The sequence below is a fragment of the Ictidomys tridecemlineatus genome, chromosome 4, assembly GCF_052094955.1.
Source record: "Ictidomys tridecemlineatus isolate mIctTri1 chromosome 4, mIctTri1.hap1, whole genome shotgun sequence".
Taxonomy (NCBI): domain Eukaryota; kingdom Metazoa; phylum Chordata; class Mammalia; order Rodentia; family Sciuridae; genus Ictidomys; species Ictidomys tridecemlineatus.
The window spans coordinates 187,749,393-187,767,615 of record NC_135480.1 but is presented as its reverse complement, the minus strand read 5'-3'; the positions used below and the strand labels follow the sequence as shown (position 1 = coordinate 187,767,615).

General features: G+C 41.1%; 1 long non-coding RNA gene across 1 annotated transcript; it reads left to right on the top strand.

Annotated features, from left to right (window-relative positions):
• Window positions 1-8,835: 8,835 nt before the first annotated feature.
• LOC144377327 (uncharacterized) lies at window positions 8,836-17,962 on the top strand. The gene is made up of 2 exons (XR_013438221.1): window positions 8,836-8,974; window positions 17,158-17,962. It is a non-coding gene; the product is annotated as an uncharacterized LOC144377327 (long non-coding RNA).
• Window positions 17,963-18,223: the final 261 nt, after the last annotated feature.

The window sequence follows — 18,223 nt, the reverse complement described above, 5'->3', positions numbered from 1 at the left end:
CTGCCTGGTGTGTCTGAATAGTCTTCAAAATAAATAAGAAAGGACCATCTAATGTCTATTTTTCCCCACTTCTGAGGGATCGAATCCAGGGCTTCACAGTTACCAGCCACTAAGCTACATCCCCAGCCCCAGGCTTTGTTTTTTTGTTTTTTTGTTTTTTAGATAAGAGTCTCACAAAGTTGCCCCAGCTGGCCTTGAACTTGCAGTCAGTCCTTCTGCTTCAGTCTCCCAAGTAGTGGAATGTGTACACCACCCATCTATTTTCATGTATTCTGTTTTAGTAACCTAATAGCCAATGATTATTTTAAGAAGATTTTTTAAAATCATTACTATCAACGTGTTTCTGGAAAAATCTTATTAAGGTTATACAGGAAACAGAATAGTATGTAAGAATTTATTATCCTGTGACTTTTCTGAACAGAGAAGATAATATTCTCTGTTCTAGCAGGTAAATCTACTCTGCTGTCAGCATGAACATGGGCGTCCACCCAGAATGGAAGTGTGTATATCTAGTATAAGATTCCTGTGCCAAAGGTCACAGTCCAACACTAATTATGTTAATGGTAACAAGAGCTTTATTACATCGATTAGAAATTTTTCATAGTCCAGTCAAAGGGGAGTTGCCCCAGACATAACCATGAGGGTTTGGATTCTAAGAAAGACTTAGGCCAGATAGAAGCTCCAACCTGAGTGGTAAAGTGTAAACTGCTAGTTACTCAAAGACGACTGTTGTGTTCTAAACAGCAAGGGTCTGGGGCCTGCCGGAAGACATGTTTTTCAAGTTTAATAATGGAGATCATTTAGAATTGAAAATATGCTAGGCATCTGCCTTCTGTTAATTTGATCTATGTAACAGTCCTGTTAGGTGTAAATTCTGTTATCCCCAGTTGCCAGTGAAGACAGGAGAGCTTAAGTAACTCCCCCAGGACACAACTAGTTCAACACCAAACATGTACCTCTCGGTGTGGGATCAGAGTGTGTAGTAAGATGATGGCCCCTACCTGGCTCATCAAATCAGTGATGAACGTAGGTGGTCTCTCAGAACTGAAGAAATGCCTATAAGATGCCAAGCTCTGTACTGGCTTGGAATATGACTAATCAAGACCTCTGCCTGTCCTCCTGCAGCTTACGTTCTAGCTAGGAGGCAAGCAAGTGGATAATAGGTTGCTGTGTATTCTATGAGGCAAAGGGAACCAAAAGACTGGACGTAGTAATTGAGAGGAATGGGGAGATGTTGGTCCAAGGAAACGAATTTGCATTTATAAAGTAAGTTCTGGGGATCTAACTTCTGTCCTTATAATTTTCAGGCATCTTTTATCCATTCTGGATACCAGTTCTTTATTGTTTTTTTGTTGTTGTTGTTGTTGCAAACATCCTCCACATGAAGCTTGTCTTTTTAACTGCTTCATGGGGTTTTTGAGTAAATGGAAACTCTTATTTTGCTATTGATGAAACCTTGAGGTCAAGTGGATTGTAGCCTTTAAAATTGCAAACATTTTTTGCAATAGTTTATGGAGCACACATTTCCTACTCAAGTTTTAATTTTTTCCCTCATGTTTTAGCCAGTAACCAATTATAGAAAACTTTAATCATACAAGTAAGTGCTGAAAGTTTGAAAAAAAAAATAATATCCACTATTGGACTGTTAGATGAGCATTGAATTTTTAGTTAAGTGAAACAGCAGTTCTTCCTTTTCTTTTATTGCTCAGTATACTTGATATTTATTGTGATAGTGGTAGGTTTCAAATCCAATTTCATGTCTTCCAGTTTTTCAAAATGATAATTCTGAGAATGCAAAGTTGCTATTGGAACAATCATGTCATAGCCATGTAGAGGGCACATCAGTGACAATTGATCAAAAGAAAAATTATATGTGAAGACAGAGCTTTGGGGCTACTGCTTGGGCAGATCCCGCAGCATCCTCTTTCCTAACCAGCCACACCTTTATTGAGCCTCCTGGGCATGTGGGCCATTTTCCTTTTACATCTCTGAGTGCTTCATCTACAGTGGGCAGCAAAACAGGGCAAAGTTGGCTGCTCAGTACACCACCCAAATGCTTGTAGCTGGAGCCTCGGGTTTAGGCAGGCTGGATCAATGGAAGATCAGTAATTTATGCTGCACCTGTATCCAGTTTGCCTTCTCTGTAATAGAGGCTGGAATATGTTCTAGTAAAGAAGGAATCTTAAAATACTTTAATCCATGCTAAGAAAGACCACTGGAGACAGAAGATGGATTGGAACAGTTGTCCTCAGCTTTGATTGCACAGTCAAATCTACTGGGTTGCTTTAAAATGTCACTGGTAGCTCGGGCCTCACTTCCAGGGAGTCTGGCTTCATTGCTTTAGGTGAGGCACAGCCACCAATCATTTTTTAGAAGGTTTTTCAAGCGATTTAAATGTATAGCTGATAAGGAGAATTGCTGGATCAATGTGCAGAAGGGTAGGGATATCAGCAGAGACTGCACTGAGAAACAGGACCTGTACTATTACCGTGGAGTCAAAGGTAGGGTCCTGGCATAGTCCAGTATATCTTACACTATTGGTCCTGGAAGCCTCTAGCAGATGCAGTTTCCTGAACTTCTATATAGTTAGAATTTCTGGGGAGGAGACCCAGTGGTCCACATTTTAGACAAGCTCCCCAGGTGACTTCTAGAACGCTGAAGTTTAAGACATAGATGTCCTGGAGGAAGGACCGCCAGCATTCTATCATTCCCTACAAGTATACCATAAAGATGTAAAATTGATTTTAAGAATTCTTCAGAGTGGAATATACCCCCCAATGAAACTTGTGTGTATCTGCAGAAAAAGACACGTGTTAGAAGGAGCCTTGGCAAAACCAACAAAAGAACATCTTAGGCCAGTTTTCAGATAATTAATACACCAGTGTTCTTTCAAGCGTTGTTTTTGACCTTGTTTGGTGCATAGCTCTACAGGACTGATCCAGCTGTGGTGGTATTTGGTTACTGTCTGTGTAGGAGCTGGAGTGTAGGGAAGAAATGAGTGGAAGGAGCAACAAGTAAGAGAAATGAACAATGAACTTTTCCTCTCTCCTTTCCCTGCAGGTAGAACAATTCGCTTTTCCACTTTTTCTTCTTTCCCCTGGCAGGTAGTTTATACTTGTATTACAAAGTATTTCCCTGGAATACAGGAGGATCCATTTTCTTTCTTTTCTTTTTGTTTCAATTCTCACTTCCTAGGAACTCACAAGCTAGTGACATGTTGCAACAGTTGCACACACATGACAGCTAGGAACATTTCCCATATTACAAAATTCATCTCACTTTTGGACTTGTATATAAATATAGGCCTAGACGGAACATGTGAAACCTGATACTAATGATAATTTGTCACGTTGGTATGATGATGGACTTCAAATACTAAAATTGAATCATTTCACTTTTTATAAAAACACTTAGGAAGATTTAATTTATATTTAACATGTTTAAAATTTTTACTTTGCTGGGGATTGTAGTTCAGTGGTAGAGTGCTTGCCTAACACGTATGAGGCCTTGTGCTCCATCCGAAACAAAAACATAAACAAAATACTTTGGCTTTATTGACTAATTATACTTTTGTCCTTTGACTTTTAGGACAATATTGAATAATTAAAAAGAAAAACTGAGCTGAGTACAATGGCTCACGCCTTGATCCCAGCAGCTCGGGAGGCTGACACAGGAGGATCAGGAGTTCAAAGCCAGCCTCAGCAATGGCCAGGTGCTAAGCAAGACCCTGTCTCTAAATAAAATACAAAATAGGGTTGGGGATGTGGCTCAGTGGTTGAGTGTCTCTGAGTTCAATCCCTGGAACACCTGCCCCTCCACCCAAAAAAAGAAAGAAAGAAAAACTGTCTTTTGAAAACATGAGACTATTCTAATTTTTTAAATTTTCTAACATCTAATTTTTATTTTTAGATAAATGTACATTCAAATGTTGAATGTTTGAAACAACTACCCATCACTTTTTAATCCTTTAGATCATTGAGTACAAGTCAAGATCATAATAAACAGGTTTTTAAAAAAATCTCCATGCCAGGCACAGTGGCACACGTTTGTAATCCCAGCAGCTCAGGAGGCAGAGGCAGGAGGATCATGAGTTCAAAGCCAGCCTCAGCAATTTAACAAGGCGCTAAGCAACTCAGTGAGACCCTGTCTCTAATAAAATACGAAATAGGGCTGAAGATGTGGCTCAGTAGTTGAGTACAGCCCTGGTCCCTCAAGGTGGAGGGTGAAGCTCAAGAGAGGGGAAAAAAAAAATTGGAAATTTTTCAAATAAGAAGACTTAATTTAAGACTTGCAATGCTGAAAATTAGTAGACTTTTTGAGCCTAATTTTTGTAAAATTCAGAATGGGGCATTATAAATTATTAATGGAGATTTAATTTATGGTGAAAATGAACAAGATAATTATTCTTAACAAATCCACAACTTGAATTTCAAGTGAGATTAACTTCTTGCAACTTCATATTTGCTAAATGATTCGTTAGCTACTAATTAAAACGCTGAAACAGAAAAGAGAATTATTCATATTGAATGCATAATTCAGAAGGAATAAATGTAACTCTGTACCTTGTAAGACACCGAAAAAATCCATCTGTGAAGTCAGCAAATTGACCCAAAAGGACAATCCTCTGGGATGTTAGTATATTTGTTGGCTAATCGTACTGGAAAGTGACCCTAATCCTTTGGGTAACACGAGATTGTTTCTAGCAAAACACAATTGCTTCAAGTTAATGATTTTCCACTGGATGAACAAAACAGAAAATAATAGTATTTCGTTTAACACCAGTTCTTTCCCCAAAAAGGTGTATAAAGTGTGCCTTTCTTTTCTGATGTGTTGACATCTGGGACCTTATCTCTTTGGGGAGACTGATTCTCCCAGGGCTAGCCAATTCCTACAGATGGTAACTGGACTCACTTGTGGGCTGTCTTTCATACGCAAACCCACCAATTCAGAGCCCTGGAGTAAGGCCGGTGGATAGGGGCTCTTATATTCAGGGTCCCTCCACCTGCCTGACTCTCCCCAAAGCCAGGTACCAGGCAAACAGTGCCTTTGCCCCAGATCCCACTGAAATTATTCAAACCAGCTATTGATAAAACGAGCTTACTCTGCATCACCTGATACTTTCTGCAGAAGCCACGGTAAAGGGCTTTGCTCACATTCCCCCTCACTTCCTCTCCTTCCTGACCATTCTGGCACTTAACCTGTGTGCTGTTCCCTCCTCCTGGAACTGTGAGTAACCGACCATCCCTTCATCTAACCCGCTGGCATCCCTACACCTGAAGAATCAAATCTTCATTTTAAAACAGAAACCACAGAGGCTGGCTCTTATATTCTAAATTCAAGGAAAAGTAACTTGTTGTGACTATTTAGTGTTCTGCAACTAGTCTTCAGGATTACCTTGGGCCAAGGTAGGTACTGATTGATTACTACCCAAACTATGTCTAAGTTAGATGTCTAAGTTAGATGCTAGTAACTAGATTCTTCATGAAAGGAATATGAACACCACTTGTACATACACATACACACACACACACACACACACACACACACACAAGTGTTTATGCAATTACTAGAACTGAAAAAAAGTGAGTAAACCATTAATTATGTTGAGCAAGAATAAGTCAATACTGAGTAGGCTTGAGGTTCTTCTAAATAACAGTAGCAAGTGAAGCATGTGAGTCCTGTGTAAGCAATCTTTGCTTAACAAACCATACAATATCTGCAAAAAGCAATGGAATGTAGGGGGAAAAAAACTATTTTGGAATTTGGGGTAGAATGGCCAAATACATAAAAACAATAAGACAAATGAAGGACTATTGGCCAGGATGGAGAATTCAAACTGGAATTTATGGATACAAAAAAGGGGTCAAATATATTCAAACAGTAAATTGATATTAAGTTTAATTAGGATATCAGGGATAGATGTCATTTCAACTAAAAATTATTAGACATATTGTTGTACTAGAAGAAGAAGAAAACAAGGAAGGCGATGTGGCTATTTTGCTCACTTCCTATCTGAATTCCTTTCCACGGGCTTACTGGCCTCTTTTGTGAAGAAACTATTAAAGTTTTTGTCTGTTTCGGTATTGTTTTGTGGGATTCTCTACATATTCTAGTATAAGTCCATTGATGAGCATTTTTATATCCATTCTGTGACTTGCATTTTTACTCTTACTAGTATTTTTTATAAGAAATTAAAATTTTGGGGTCTGTATATGTGTGTGGTGCTGGGGATTGAATCCAGGGCCTCTCACATGTGAGGTGAGTACTCTACCACAAAGCTATATTCTTAGCCCTTTTTAATTTTTTTTTTTTTTTTTTGAGACAGGGTCTTGATAAATTGCCCAGATGGTCCTCAATTTGTAATCCTCCCTCAGCCTCCTGAGTAGCACCACCACAGCCTGCCAGGAATTTCTTAATTTTAATGTAGACCATTTTATCAATCATATCCTTTATTAGTGAGCTTTTTAGGGTTTTTGTTTTTTTGTTTTTTTTTTTTTGTCTTTCCAGAAGCAACCTTAGCCTTCCCTCAGTAAGTAAAAACATGCAATGATTCCTTCTAGAAGGAAGATGTACTATCTTTTTACATGTGAACCTAGAGTTCATCCTAATTTTAGTATGTGATGCAAGGTAGAGGTCAAGGTATATTTTTCCTCATGAATATGCATTGGACTAAACAGTGCTTATTGAAAAGGTCATTTCTTCTTTGTGTTGCTCTACAGTGCCACCTTTGTCATGAGCATGTAATGCTGTTTATGTCAAGGGGTTTTTCTGTATCTGTATAAATTTGTGTGTGACTTGAAAATTAACTTCTCTTTGATTTAGATTCACTCTCCACTTGGGCCCCTACATAAATTCAACATAGAAACTGTTGGAGGATTTTATTGTTGTCAATAGACCATCAGAGAAGTTCTCCTGGGATTGTATCAATTAGCTTTCGGGATAAAGTATAAATTCCAATTTCTGAATGGATCAATACTTTCTTTACATTCTTACTCCAGCCAGGGATGGTGGTGCATGCCTGTAATCCCAGCAACTCGGGAGGCTGAGGCAAGAGAATCACAAGTTCAAAGCCAGCCTCAGCAACCTAGCAAGGCATTGACTCAAAATAAAATTAATTTTAAAAGGAGGAGGAAGGTTGGGGATGTGGCTCAGTGGTAAAGCACACCTGGGTTCAATCCTTGGTACCAAAAAAAAAAAAAAAAAAAAACTTCATACCTCCTTGCTTGTGGGAAACATGCAAGTGCAGCCAGGATGAACAGAAACATGGTTGCCATCTCCTCCAGGCTCCTCCAGGCTCACAAACTTCCCAAAGGCCCAGTTTGTTTATCCTTTGTCATGGATAGTTTCCTGCTACTTTCTTTCTCCTTTGTGCATTCAAAAGAATGTCTATAGTGCTCTCCTAGAAGTGCTGGGCCAAATTTGGGGACATTCAAGCTGAATAAACATATTCCTTTGTCACTCTCCAGGGAGAAAATGAGGCCATCAGGACCATGTGCAGAGAGTTTCCAAGGAGAATCAATTAAAGACAAATGCAAAGAATTTCTAAGAGGTTGAAAGGCCAGTAAACACCTAACTTGATTTAGATGGCAAAGAGTCAGTTACTCTTGGGCTTACCACACTCCCAAGTCCACCAAAAGACAAAAATGGCTTATTAGATTATCAGAAAGGGCTAAGTTGACTATCAAAACTCGAGAAGAAAAGGTAGTGCCAAATTTGAGCAACTTTTACCTGGCGAGTTCAAGTTGGGCAAATTCGGGAAGCCCAAGAGTTATTAGCAAAACCTTCTAGAATCCAAAAGTTGTTCATTATCCACCTTCTGTTTTAACTTGAGCCCTCCACAGCGCCTCCCTCAAAGAAGGGCGGCAAGAAGCAGATGAGATGTTCTGCCATCAGCGAGGTGGTAACCCGGGAGTACACCACCAACATTCAGAAGTGCATCCAGAGACTGGGCTTCAAAGGTGCCCCTTGGGCACTCAAAGAGATCCAGAAATTTTCCATGAAGGAGGTGGGGACCCCAGATGTACACATCGATACCAGGGTCAACAAAGCTGTCTGGGCCAAAGGAATAAGGAATGTCCCATGTCGTATCTGTGTGCAATTGACAGAAAATGCAGTGAGGATAAAGAATCACCAAGCAAGCTCCTATACCTTCGTTACCTAGGTACTGGTGAGCACTTTCAAAAGCCTACAGTCAATGTGGGTGAGAACTAACCACCCATTTTCAAATAAAAGTCATATTTTTTAAAAAGTCATTTTTCCAGTAGACACAAATGCAACCGAAATCTCTGGTTAAAAACAAAAGTAGGAAGCTGGGCGTGGTGGCAGATGCCTGTAATCCCAGAGGCTCGAGGCCACAACAGGAGAATTTCGAGATCAAAGCCAGCTTCAGCAATTTATCAAGGCTCTAAGCAACTCAGCTAGACCCTGTCTCTAAATAAAATACAAAAAAAAAAAGAGGACTGGAGATGTGGCTCAGTGATTAAGTGCCCCTGGGATCAACCTCCAGGACCAAAAAAAACACAAAAAGCAGGAAACAGTAGGGTTTTCAATATATTTCCCGTTCAGTGCACCCATCTGGATCTATGCTCAATTAACAAGCTCTTCAGATGCTCCCAGTGTAAGTAAACACAGAGCAAAGGCCTCGACTTGGACGACTTGGACGACATGCTGAGCAGAAGCTCAGGGCCTGAATAACAAGATAAGGCAAACCCACAGGTCAGGTAGCTGTGGGTAAAGTTCAGGCAAAAGTGGCTGAAATTAGATTTGCTTGACTTGCCTGAGTCTGGAGGACAGGATCAGAGTTCAGGGAGCAGTGCCGAGGGTCCAAGTCCTGCTCATGTTCAGACCGGGCAGAGGACTCAGAGGAGGATGAGACTAGAAGCAGAGCCTCCCCTTTCACCACCGTTGCCTCTGTAGCTGCAGCTCCACACACAGATTAGCCAGGAATGTGAACAGAAAAAGGGTTTCTCTGGAAGTAAGTAGATTGACCAGCAACCACTTAAAGAGTTCAGCAGTTGGGGGTTTGGGATGCACCCTGGCAAGCAAGCAAGTTTGAAAAGTATGGAAGCCCAGGCTGCTCCTCCTGTGATTGAGAATCCATTGATTTAAGCTGAACCCCCAACATAAGTAATTTTTTTTAAAGTTATTCAGGTGGTTGTGGGGTGTGTGTGTGTGTGTGTGTGTGTGTGTGTGTGTGTGTGTGTGTGTGTTTTAAACAACAGGACTTTCCTTCTCACGGTTCTGGAGGCTGCGAAGTCCAAGATGAAGGAGGCAGCAGGTTGGTGTCTGTTGGGGGCTTCCATGATGGCGCCTGCTCAGGGGTTCTGAGTGGGTGGTGCTGGTGGAGACCCTGAATTAGGTTAAGGACCTTGAGACAGCACTCATCTGTCTCAGGAACGGTTTCCCAGAATGTGGGCCCAGACTTCTGGGGAAGACTTCTCAGTCAGTGATCAAATTCAGAATGAAATGATTAAAAGAAAATAAAATTTATGCAGCAAGGGTCCAGTTGCTCCTAGGTGCTCCCGATGTTCAAGGCTTGGACAGAACATGGTGACCAGATTAAAGTCGTCGAACCTAGTCATTTTTAAAGAGGGTTTTATTATAGTAAAACATCTCATCTTGCCACTGTAATAAACTCAGGATTTGATACCACAGTATGCGGGGTAGGGTCGTGGCTTGAACACAAGCTTTATGCTCAACAGAGAGAAGTGGGTATGAATCCTGGACAGCCCACCGTTAGCTTCAGGACCTTAGGGGGTCTCACTCGACTTCTCTGAGCCTTGAGTGCCTCAGAGAAGTGTTAAAAAGGGGGATAATACTATCTTTTCCTCAGCGAGTTCATAAGGTTGAAAAAGGATGGCATACTAAAGCAACTTTGTTGGTTAGACTTTTTTAAAAATAAATATTCATCTTTATTTCACATTTATGTGGTTCTGAAGATCGAACCCAGTGCCTCATGCATGCTAGGTGAGCACTCTACCACTGAGCCACAACCCCAGCCCCTGTTGGTTAGACTTATTGATGTAATTTTGAGTTAAAGTAAAGATGTTCAGAGAAGGCAGAAAAAAGACAACAGTCATGAGCCCCACGTGGAGTGAGGCTACTGCAGCCTCTTTGGGTGGGAGGCAGTCCTGGCCCAGCCAGACCCGCTTCTCTCTAATGTTCTGCTAAAACCATGGTTCAAATGTTTTCATGCATTTTCTTTGACTGTGGATTAAGCAGCTCTTTCTTGTCCTGTTTTAAAGGTCTGCTACCTTTCTACATGAGGATCCCTACCTAGTAGAGCTTCCACCCCAAGCCAGTTCACACAGACTGTTGGCTAACCTTGGGTGGCTATCCAGGAAGAGTGGTGGGGTCACATGGCACTGAGATGTATAGGGAAGCCCTCTGAGCTTCCCAGATGAGGTCCTAGAGCAGGCAAGTGTCTCGCAGGGCCTGAGAGGTACCATGCTAGGCATCCCAACTACCAGGCCCTCCTTATAACAGCTGCTGTAACATCAAACTATAGACCTGTTTTTTTGTGCAGCTATGACTTGAAGTCCCCACTAGAGGGCAGGAAATTTACACTAAAGATAATGGACTATTTTTTTTTTTACAGGTGAGTGAATTGGATAAATTGTGATGATAATTGCAATAATAAATGGTTATATAACATTTATTGCACACTTTCTAAGGTCCAAGAACTCTACCAGATACTTCACATATATTATTTCATTTATTTATTGCATTCTCTTCTAGCTCTTATCATAAATTGTAGTTATAAAATTGTTAACTTGTTTTTCATTTTTGTCCCCACCACTAGCCTGGAAGTTCTATGGGTATAACATTTATTTTATTCCTTAGTCTATACTTAGTACTGTGCCTCGTAAGAGCTGAATAAGTACTTGCTGAATGAATGGAAGAGTCCTGACTACAAAACCAAGAGGTGGGGACAGTTATTATAGAACATTGTGTTTTGTCATTGGTGAAATTATTTTCAAATTTCACAGTACCTCTCTTTGGGTATTTTAGATAAATTATTACATATGTTTTCCCCTAATACTCTATCAATAGCTTTCATGTTTTATCTTAGGAAGAAAAAAACCTGTTCTTTCATAGAAAATGATTAGCATTATTGAATCTAAAATCAGTAAGAACTTCCTCTAGAAGTTGTTCTATTAATCACCTTGATTATAGGTATTGTATTTACCTAGATGAATTTGTGAACTTCTATTCGATAAAAGCTAATCTCAGGCCAGGCACTGTTCTAAGGATTTTGCATCCTTACAACAGTGCTATTATTGGCCCCATTTTACATATGGGGAAACTGAGGAACAGATAGAGTAAGAAGCTTTTCCTGCATATCACCAGTAGTAAGTGGAACATCCAGAATTCAAACCCAGAAATTCTGGCTGCAGACTCCAGATATATAATCACTACATTGTTTCTAAATTTTACTTACAGATTTTATACAATTTTTACACCAAATAATAATTGGATAGGTAATGCTTTGAGTAGGTCACATAAAAACAAATTTGGGAGAATTTGTGTGCGTTTTTCACAATCAATTTTTAATCCATCTGAAATAATAGGAATGGGGGATGGGAGTACAAACAGATAAGAAGGTGTCATTTTTTCAATCAAACTCTTTTTAGCTGGGGAGTTATTTTGCCAGTACAAACTATAATCCCCTTTCTTTAAAAAAAAAAAAAAAAAAAACACTCATCAACTAACACAAAAGGCTAGCCTTCCATGGGGCAGAGATCTTGAATTATCAACAGAAAAGCCAAAGCATAGAATGCAAAAATCTTTCTATATCATTGAATTTTCATTCAAGGAAATTTTGCAATCTACAATGAAAATAACATACAAGAAACGTACAACCCAGCAATTCCACTCCTAGGTGTACATCCCAAAGACTGAAAACAGGTATTCAAACCAAAACCTATCCAGGAGTATTTATAGCAGCACTGTTCACAATGACCAAAAGGTGGAAACAACCCAGCTGTTTATCAATGGGTGAACGGGGTTTTAAAAAGTGACAATCCGTACAATGGAGCATTGCTCAACAATAAAAAGGAATCAAGAACCGATACATACAACCACCTAGAAGAACTTGAAGACATTATGCTGAGCGAAGCCAGTCACAAAAGGTCACACACTGTACACCCTCATTTATATGAAATACCCAGAAGAGGCAAATCCATAAAAACAGAAAGCAGCTTAGTGATTCCTGGAGACTAGCCATAGAGGGGAAGGGAGAAAGACTGTTTAACTGGTATAAGGTTTCCGTTTGGGATGATGAAAATGTTTTGGAAGAAAATAGAGGCCGCAGTTGAACAACACTATGAATGTACTAGATGCCCCTCAATTGTTCATTTAAAAATGAGTAGAATAATAACTTTTATAGTATTTGAGTTTTACCTTTATTTCAAAAAAAGCTAAAGATGGAACAAATTTAAAAATAAAATTGACCCATGTTTAAGTCTGTCAACTATTCCATTTTCAAGTACAATGAATCCAGCCTACAAAGGCTGCTCCGTTCTTAGGTTAAAATATAACGAATCACCAAAGTACTGTCATTTGTTTCAATTGCTCTATTTGCTAAAAGCATAGCAAACATCAAAGAACTTTCAGAATGAGATACAGATATTCAGCCAGATACAGATAAGATCTCTTTGAACATTATAATAATTGAATGTGATAAGCTTTGTCCCCAAGATCTATAGAGTAATGAGCGCAAAAGGTGTTTGGGGTGAAATCAGTATGAATTATGCACTATAAAATTCTAGAACATTCTCTTTCTTGGGTGGTACAATTGCTTGGTCATTTAGGAGTTGGGATGGGTGGCTGACACTATGCATTTCTTTCTTCAATACCTGCTATAATTCTTTTATCTTACAAAGGCTGGGAAGCTTTTTATAATTATATTTCCCAGATTTCCTTGCAGCTAGGATAGTGCATATGGTTCAGCTCATTCAACTGGATGCACTTTCGTAAGGTTATGGGTAGATGCAGGATTGGGGCATATCTGTAGGTTCGATTCCTGGCAGAGACACTGTGATATGGGTGCCAGGAGTTGTCCTGGAAGTTTCCCAACTTAGCAGGTGGTTCCTCTGTTCGGAAGTTCCGGTAGCAGTGGTACTGCTCTCATGGTCAGAAACATGCCAGTTACCCATGGCTGTGTCATGGGCCATCCTGAAACACAGGTACTTAGAATGACAATTTATTATGATTTCTCTGGTTCCTCTGCTGTCTGGGCTCAGGTAGGCAGCTCTCCTTGGGTTTTCTAATGAGGTTACATTCTGATGTTGGGTGGGCTGCAGTCACCTGGAGCTCTGCTGGGCTGGATGTCTCCAAGGGCTCACTGACTTTGCAGTGGATGCTGGCAGTGGATGCTGGCTATTGACAGAAGCTGCCCTCTGAGGTTGTTGACTGAAGCAACTACATGCAGCCTCTCCACACCACTCAGACTGCTCACAATATAGTGTGTAGACTCAAAAAAAGGCAAATTATAAGAAGAAGTGTTCCAAAAAGCTGTCAGAAGCCACAGGTCAGAGCTACCCCATATGAATGGATAAAGAGAATGTGGAATATTCCTCAGACAGGAAGAAGAATAAAATTATGTCATTTGCCAATAAATTGGTGGAACTGGAAAATACCATGGTAAGTGAGATAAGCCAATCCCAAAACACCAAATGCTGAATATTCTCTCTGATTTGTGGATGCTAACCCCAAACAAGGGAGGATGGGGAGGGGAATTATAGAATCTACTGGACTAGATAAAGGGAAGAGGAGTGGGGAGGGGAATAGGAAAGACAGTAGAAGTAATTGGTCAGAACTTTCCTACCCTTGTATCTGTATACATAATCAGGATAACTCCACATCATGTACGTCCACAAGAGTTGGAACTTAAATAAAGTAAGTTACACTTTATGTATGCATAATCTTCCAAAAATATCTTCTACTGTCATGTAAAACTAAAAATAAAAAGTAAAAAATGTTGGGGGCTGGGGCTGTAGCTCAGTGGCAGAGCACTTGTCTTGGACATGGGAGGCACTGGGTTTGATCCTCAGCACCACATAAAAAAATACACAAATAAAGTAAAGGCATGCTGTCTGTCTACAACTACAAAAACTTTTAATAAAAAATAAATAAAAATTTTTAAAAAAACAACAACAACAAGGAGCTACCCCCAGGAATAGCATAGCTTCCCGTCTACCAGACTTTCCTGAGCAGAGATTTTGTTCAGCAAGCCCAGATCCAGGAGGGTAACGGAGGCTCCACCTCATGCTGAGAGAACGGCAAATTCAGTGGCAAGAGTTTGTGATGGAAAGCAGTGTTTATGCCAGCCTCATTGTAGCCGAAGCTCAGTCCTTTTCCCTGATGCTGGTCTAATAATGAGGACAAGCTTTAGGGGAAAAGTTGTATTGCTTTGTATTTGCTTTGCTAGCAAAGGAGAAAGGCACCGACTGACATCACAGAGGCCATCGTTCTAACGGCCAGGGAGAAGAGAGGGCTTTCCAAAGGGGGACAGATACAGTCAGTGTGGGGGTGCACACCTGTAATCCCAGCCACTCAGGAGGCTAAGGCAGGAGGATCACAAGTCTGAGGCCAGTTTGGGCAACTTAATGAGATCCTTTCTCAAAATAAAAAGTAAAAAGGGCTGGGGGTGTAGATCAGTGGTAGAATACCCTGCTATCTGGGCTCAAGTAGGCAGCTCTCCTTGGAGTCCAACTCCCAGTACTACAGAAAACAAATGAACAAATAAAAGTGAAAAGGGGATACAAAGGCTATTTTTCAAGCATTATTATCAATAGATCTAATTAATTTTTAACTCATATCTGAAAGAGCTACTGTTCCAGTTTCCAGGTCCAGAGGTTCTTTACTCTCATGAACAGTGAGGGGGAGGGCAACCAGCTTGGCTTAGAACAGGAAGACTGTTAACCTGTTTCCCTCAGGAGAGAAGAGGAAAAAATGTTTTAAATATCATTTTTAAAATAAGCCACCAGTGGCCGAGCAGCAAGGTTTATATTCAGAGCATAAAGTGGACCCCTGTTACACTTGGAAAAATATGTAAGGATAGAGGCGGAATTATCTGGAAGGCCTGTGTTGCTCTTTCTGCTTTCCCAGTCCTTTATCAGCACCTACTGCCCTGTATGAAATCTTCTACATCAACGGGCCAGACTGGGATCGGTTGTCTACAACTGGATTCTCATCAGTCTTGGTGGTCCTGACTTCTCTGCTCTGGGCAACAGCATCCTGACATAGTATTCTCTATGTAACTGCAAGAGAGCGTTGACATGCTGAAGATCGGCAGCATTTGGAATTTGGAGAGCCCTGGCCTCAACTAAGCCACGTACCATTGCAGAGCTCCCAGTTCCCCATCTGGAGAACAAGGACGAGAATAACAACACCATGGCACCTGCCTCACAGGACTGTGACGACTAAATGGACAGTACAAAAGCAATTTTTCCACCATGCCTAACACCTGGAAGGTCATGCTCAATGAAGTCTGTTTTGCTTGTCTGCTCAGCTGGGGCTGCCTCCCCTTTTTGGGGAACTGCTCCACATGGAGGCACAGTGAAATTAAGTAACTGGCCCAAAGTTACCTGCTAGCAGTAGGGAAGGTCGAAGTCTCCATAGTCCATGGTCTTGACTCTTACATGACACTCTGTTTAAGCTAAGAATTGAAAGTGGTTTCAAAGAAGCAAGGACAGAGGTGCCTGCTTCCAAGGTTGGGGATGTAGTGCGGATAGAGCTGGAGGTGAAGGTAAGTAGAAGAGTGTTCTAGAAGACAGAGAGCAGCACATACCAGAGCTCCAAGGAGGAAAGACACCGAGGGCATTCAGTAAAACAAGAGAAGGCCAAAGTGCCCAGAGAGCTTGCTCCCCTCGTTCCCATCATGGCACACTTAGGAAAGGATACAATTTGTGGGGCCACTAGAGTAAATAAATGAGCTGTTTGCAGCAGAAGGCATCTGTCCCAGGGTCTGTGGGTCTCCATCTTGGGCCTATCGATAATCTGCTTGTAAGAAAACTTGAAATTTGGGGAAACTTGACCCAGAGACTGGAGAGTGAGGGAGCCCAGGGCAGGCACAACCTCATGGGCCACAAGAAGGATTTGAACAGTAGCTTGAGCGGATTGAGAAGCCACCGAAGGATCTGAACCAGGGGAAGCCACCAGGTTCAATTTGTTTTGTACCTTTAGGGGGAATACTAATGGCTGCAAGGAGAATGGACGGGGAAAGACAGGAGGGGAAGCAGGGAGCACCGTTAAGAGGCTGTGTCTATGTCTTAGAAATGATGACAGCAGAGACTGGGTTGGTGGTGGAGGAGGTGGAGACAGGTATATGGATACAAGATATTTCTAGAGCTAGAATCTCTACAGCCTGGAGATGGGTTTCATGTAAAAACGAAGGAGAAAAGATAGTGACATTGCTTCTCCCCCAGGGTCCTCATGGGGAATTAAATTTGACTTTGTAATGTCCCTCAAAAAGTTAAACATACAATCACCAAGATCCAGAACTTCCAACAAAATTGAAAGCAGGGACTCAAATAAATAAGCAGACACCAATCTTCATAGCAGCATTGGCATACCAAAAAGGTAGAAACAACTTAAATGAATAGACAAATAAAATGAATAGATGAATAGACAAATACAATGTGATATGTCCTTACAATGCGAAATTATCCCACTATGAAAAGGAATGAAATTATGATACATGCTACAATACATATGGACCTCAAAGACATCAGGCTAAGTGAAATAAGCCAAGCACACACTAAAACAAACAGTGTATGATTCTTCCCATATGAAGTCCCTAAAATAGACAAGATCATGGAGACATAAAGTATATCAGAGGTTAGCAGGCCTTGATTGAAATGGTAATGGGGAAGTCTATTAGTTAATGAGTATAGAATTTCCATCTGGGATGCTGAAAATGCTCTGGAAATGGATAGTGGTGATTTGTTGTACAACACTGTGAATATACTTAGTGCCACTGAATTGTACACTTAAAAATAGTTAACAAGAGTCAATTTGGGATTATGCATATTTTAATCATAATAAAAATTTTTGAATATGCACAGAGCGATTAGTACCTACCTGGTCCATTGCAGTTTGGGCTCAGGAAATGTAACTGTTTTTGTATGTCTTGTCTACTTTCTCCTTTTTCAGAGGAATCTCCCTTACTCTGTAAGACTGAGAACTTGGATTTTATAAGTTTGACCTGGAACACTTCTTGATACCGAGTCCTTCTCCTTCGCACCTGGCTCTCCTGTGGACACTGCCTGTTACCACACAGACCCCCAAATTACAGTCCACTCCACAGGATGAGGTCCCCTTCCCTGGAACCAGAGAGAAGACTTCCTTTCCTTACCAACCTGCCCTGTGGGTTTGTCTAAGCCTACCTCACTACCTGTAGGGGTGGGGTTACCTCAGAATGAAATTACTGTAGGAAGAGGAAAAGCCAAGAATCCAAGAAACTTACGCACTCCTGGAGTCACCAGTAAAAAGAAACCCAAGCTGAAGTCCTTCACAAGGGCAGGACTCTCTCCTGCCTGCCATCACTCATCACCTGGCCCTCCAAAATTTTGGCTCTCAAACCAACTCCCCTGAGGGTTTTCTCTTCCGAGTCTCTGAATCTCCACCCACCAACACTGACCTTTGTGTTGCAGGGTCTCCAGTGAAAGTGCTGTTTCAGGAGTGGTGCCCCAGGGGTGAATGGCCTCTGTCACCACCCAGGGTTCATGGAGCAGCTGGATCCCTTGCACCCAGTGGTCTTGGGTCCTCTAGGTCCAATTTGCACTACCATAAGCTCCAGCAAGAGCCACGGGAAGAGTGGGTTCCTTTCATGAGCCAACCTGCTAGATGAAGCACGTGACTCTTTTTCAATCAGACATCATGTAGCAGGTAAAATATAAATACATATAGAAAGAAAAGATTTCCTCAAATAACACAGTATTTCATTCCTACTCCAAAATCTTGAACCCTGAGCATCCTTGGAGTTTACTTCCTGCTTCCCTGGGGGGTCTACCCGGGGTGGGGGGTCAACCACCCTGTGGTGGCAGTGGTCACTGTCATTTTCCAGCAAGGGCTCCAGCCTCAATCATATTTCTAAATTATTTCTAAAGACTCTTCAGGATAGGATACCATTGCCATTTCCCCCCTCACACTATCATTACTGTTATCACAAAGGACAAGGAAAGGAAGGCTTATTCAATAAGTGGTATTATGACAATTG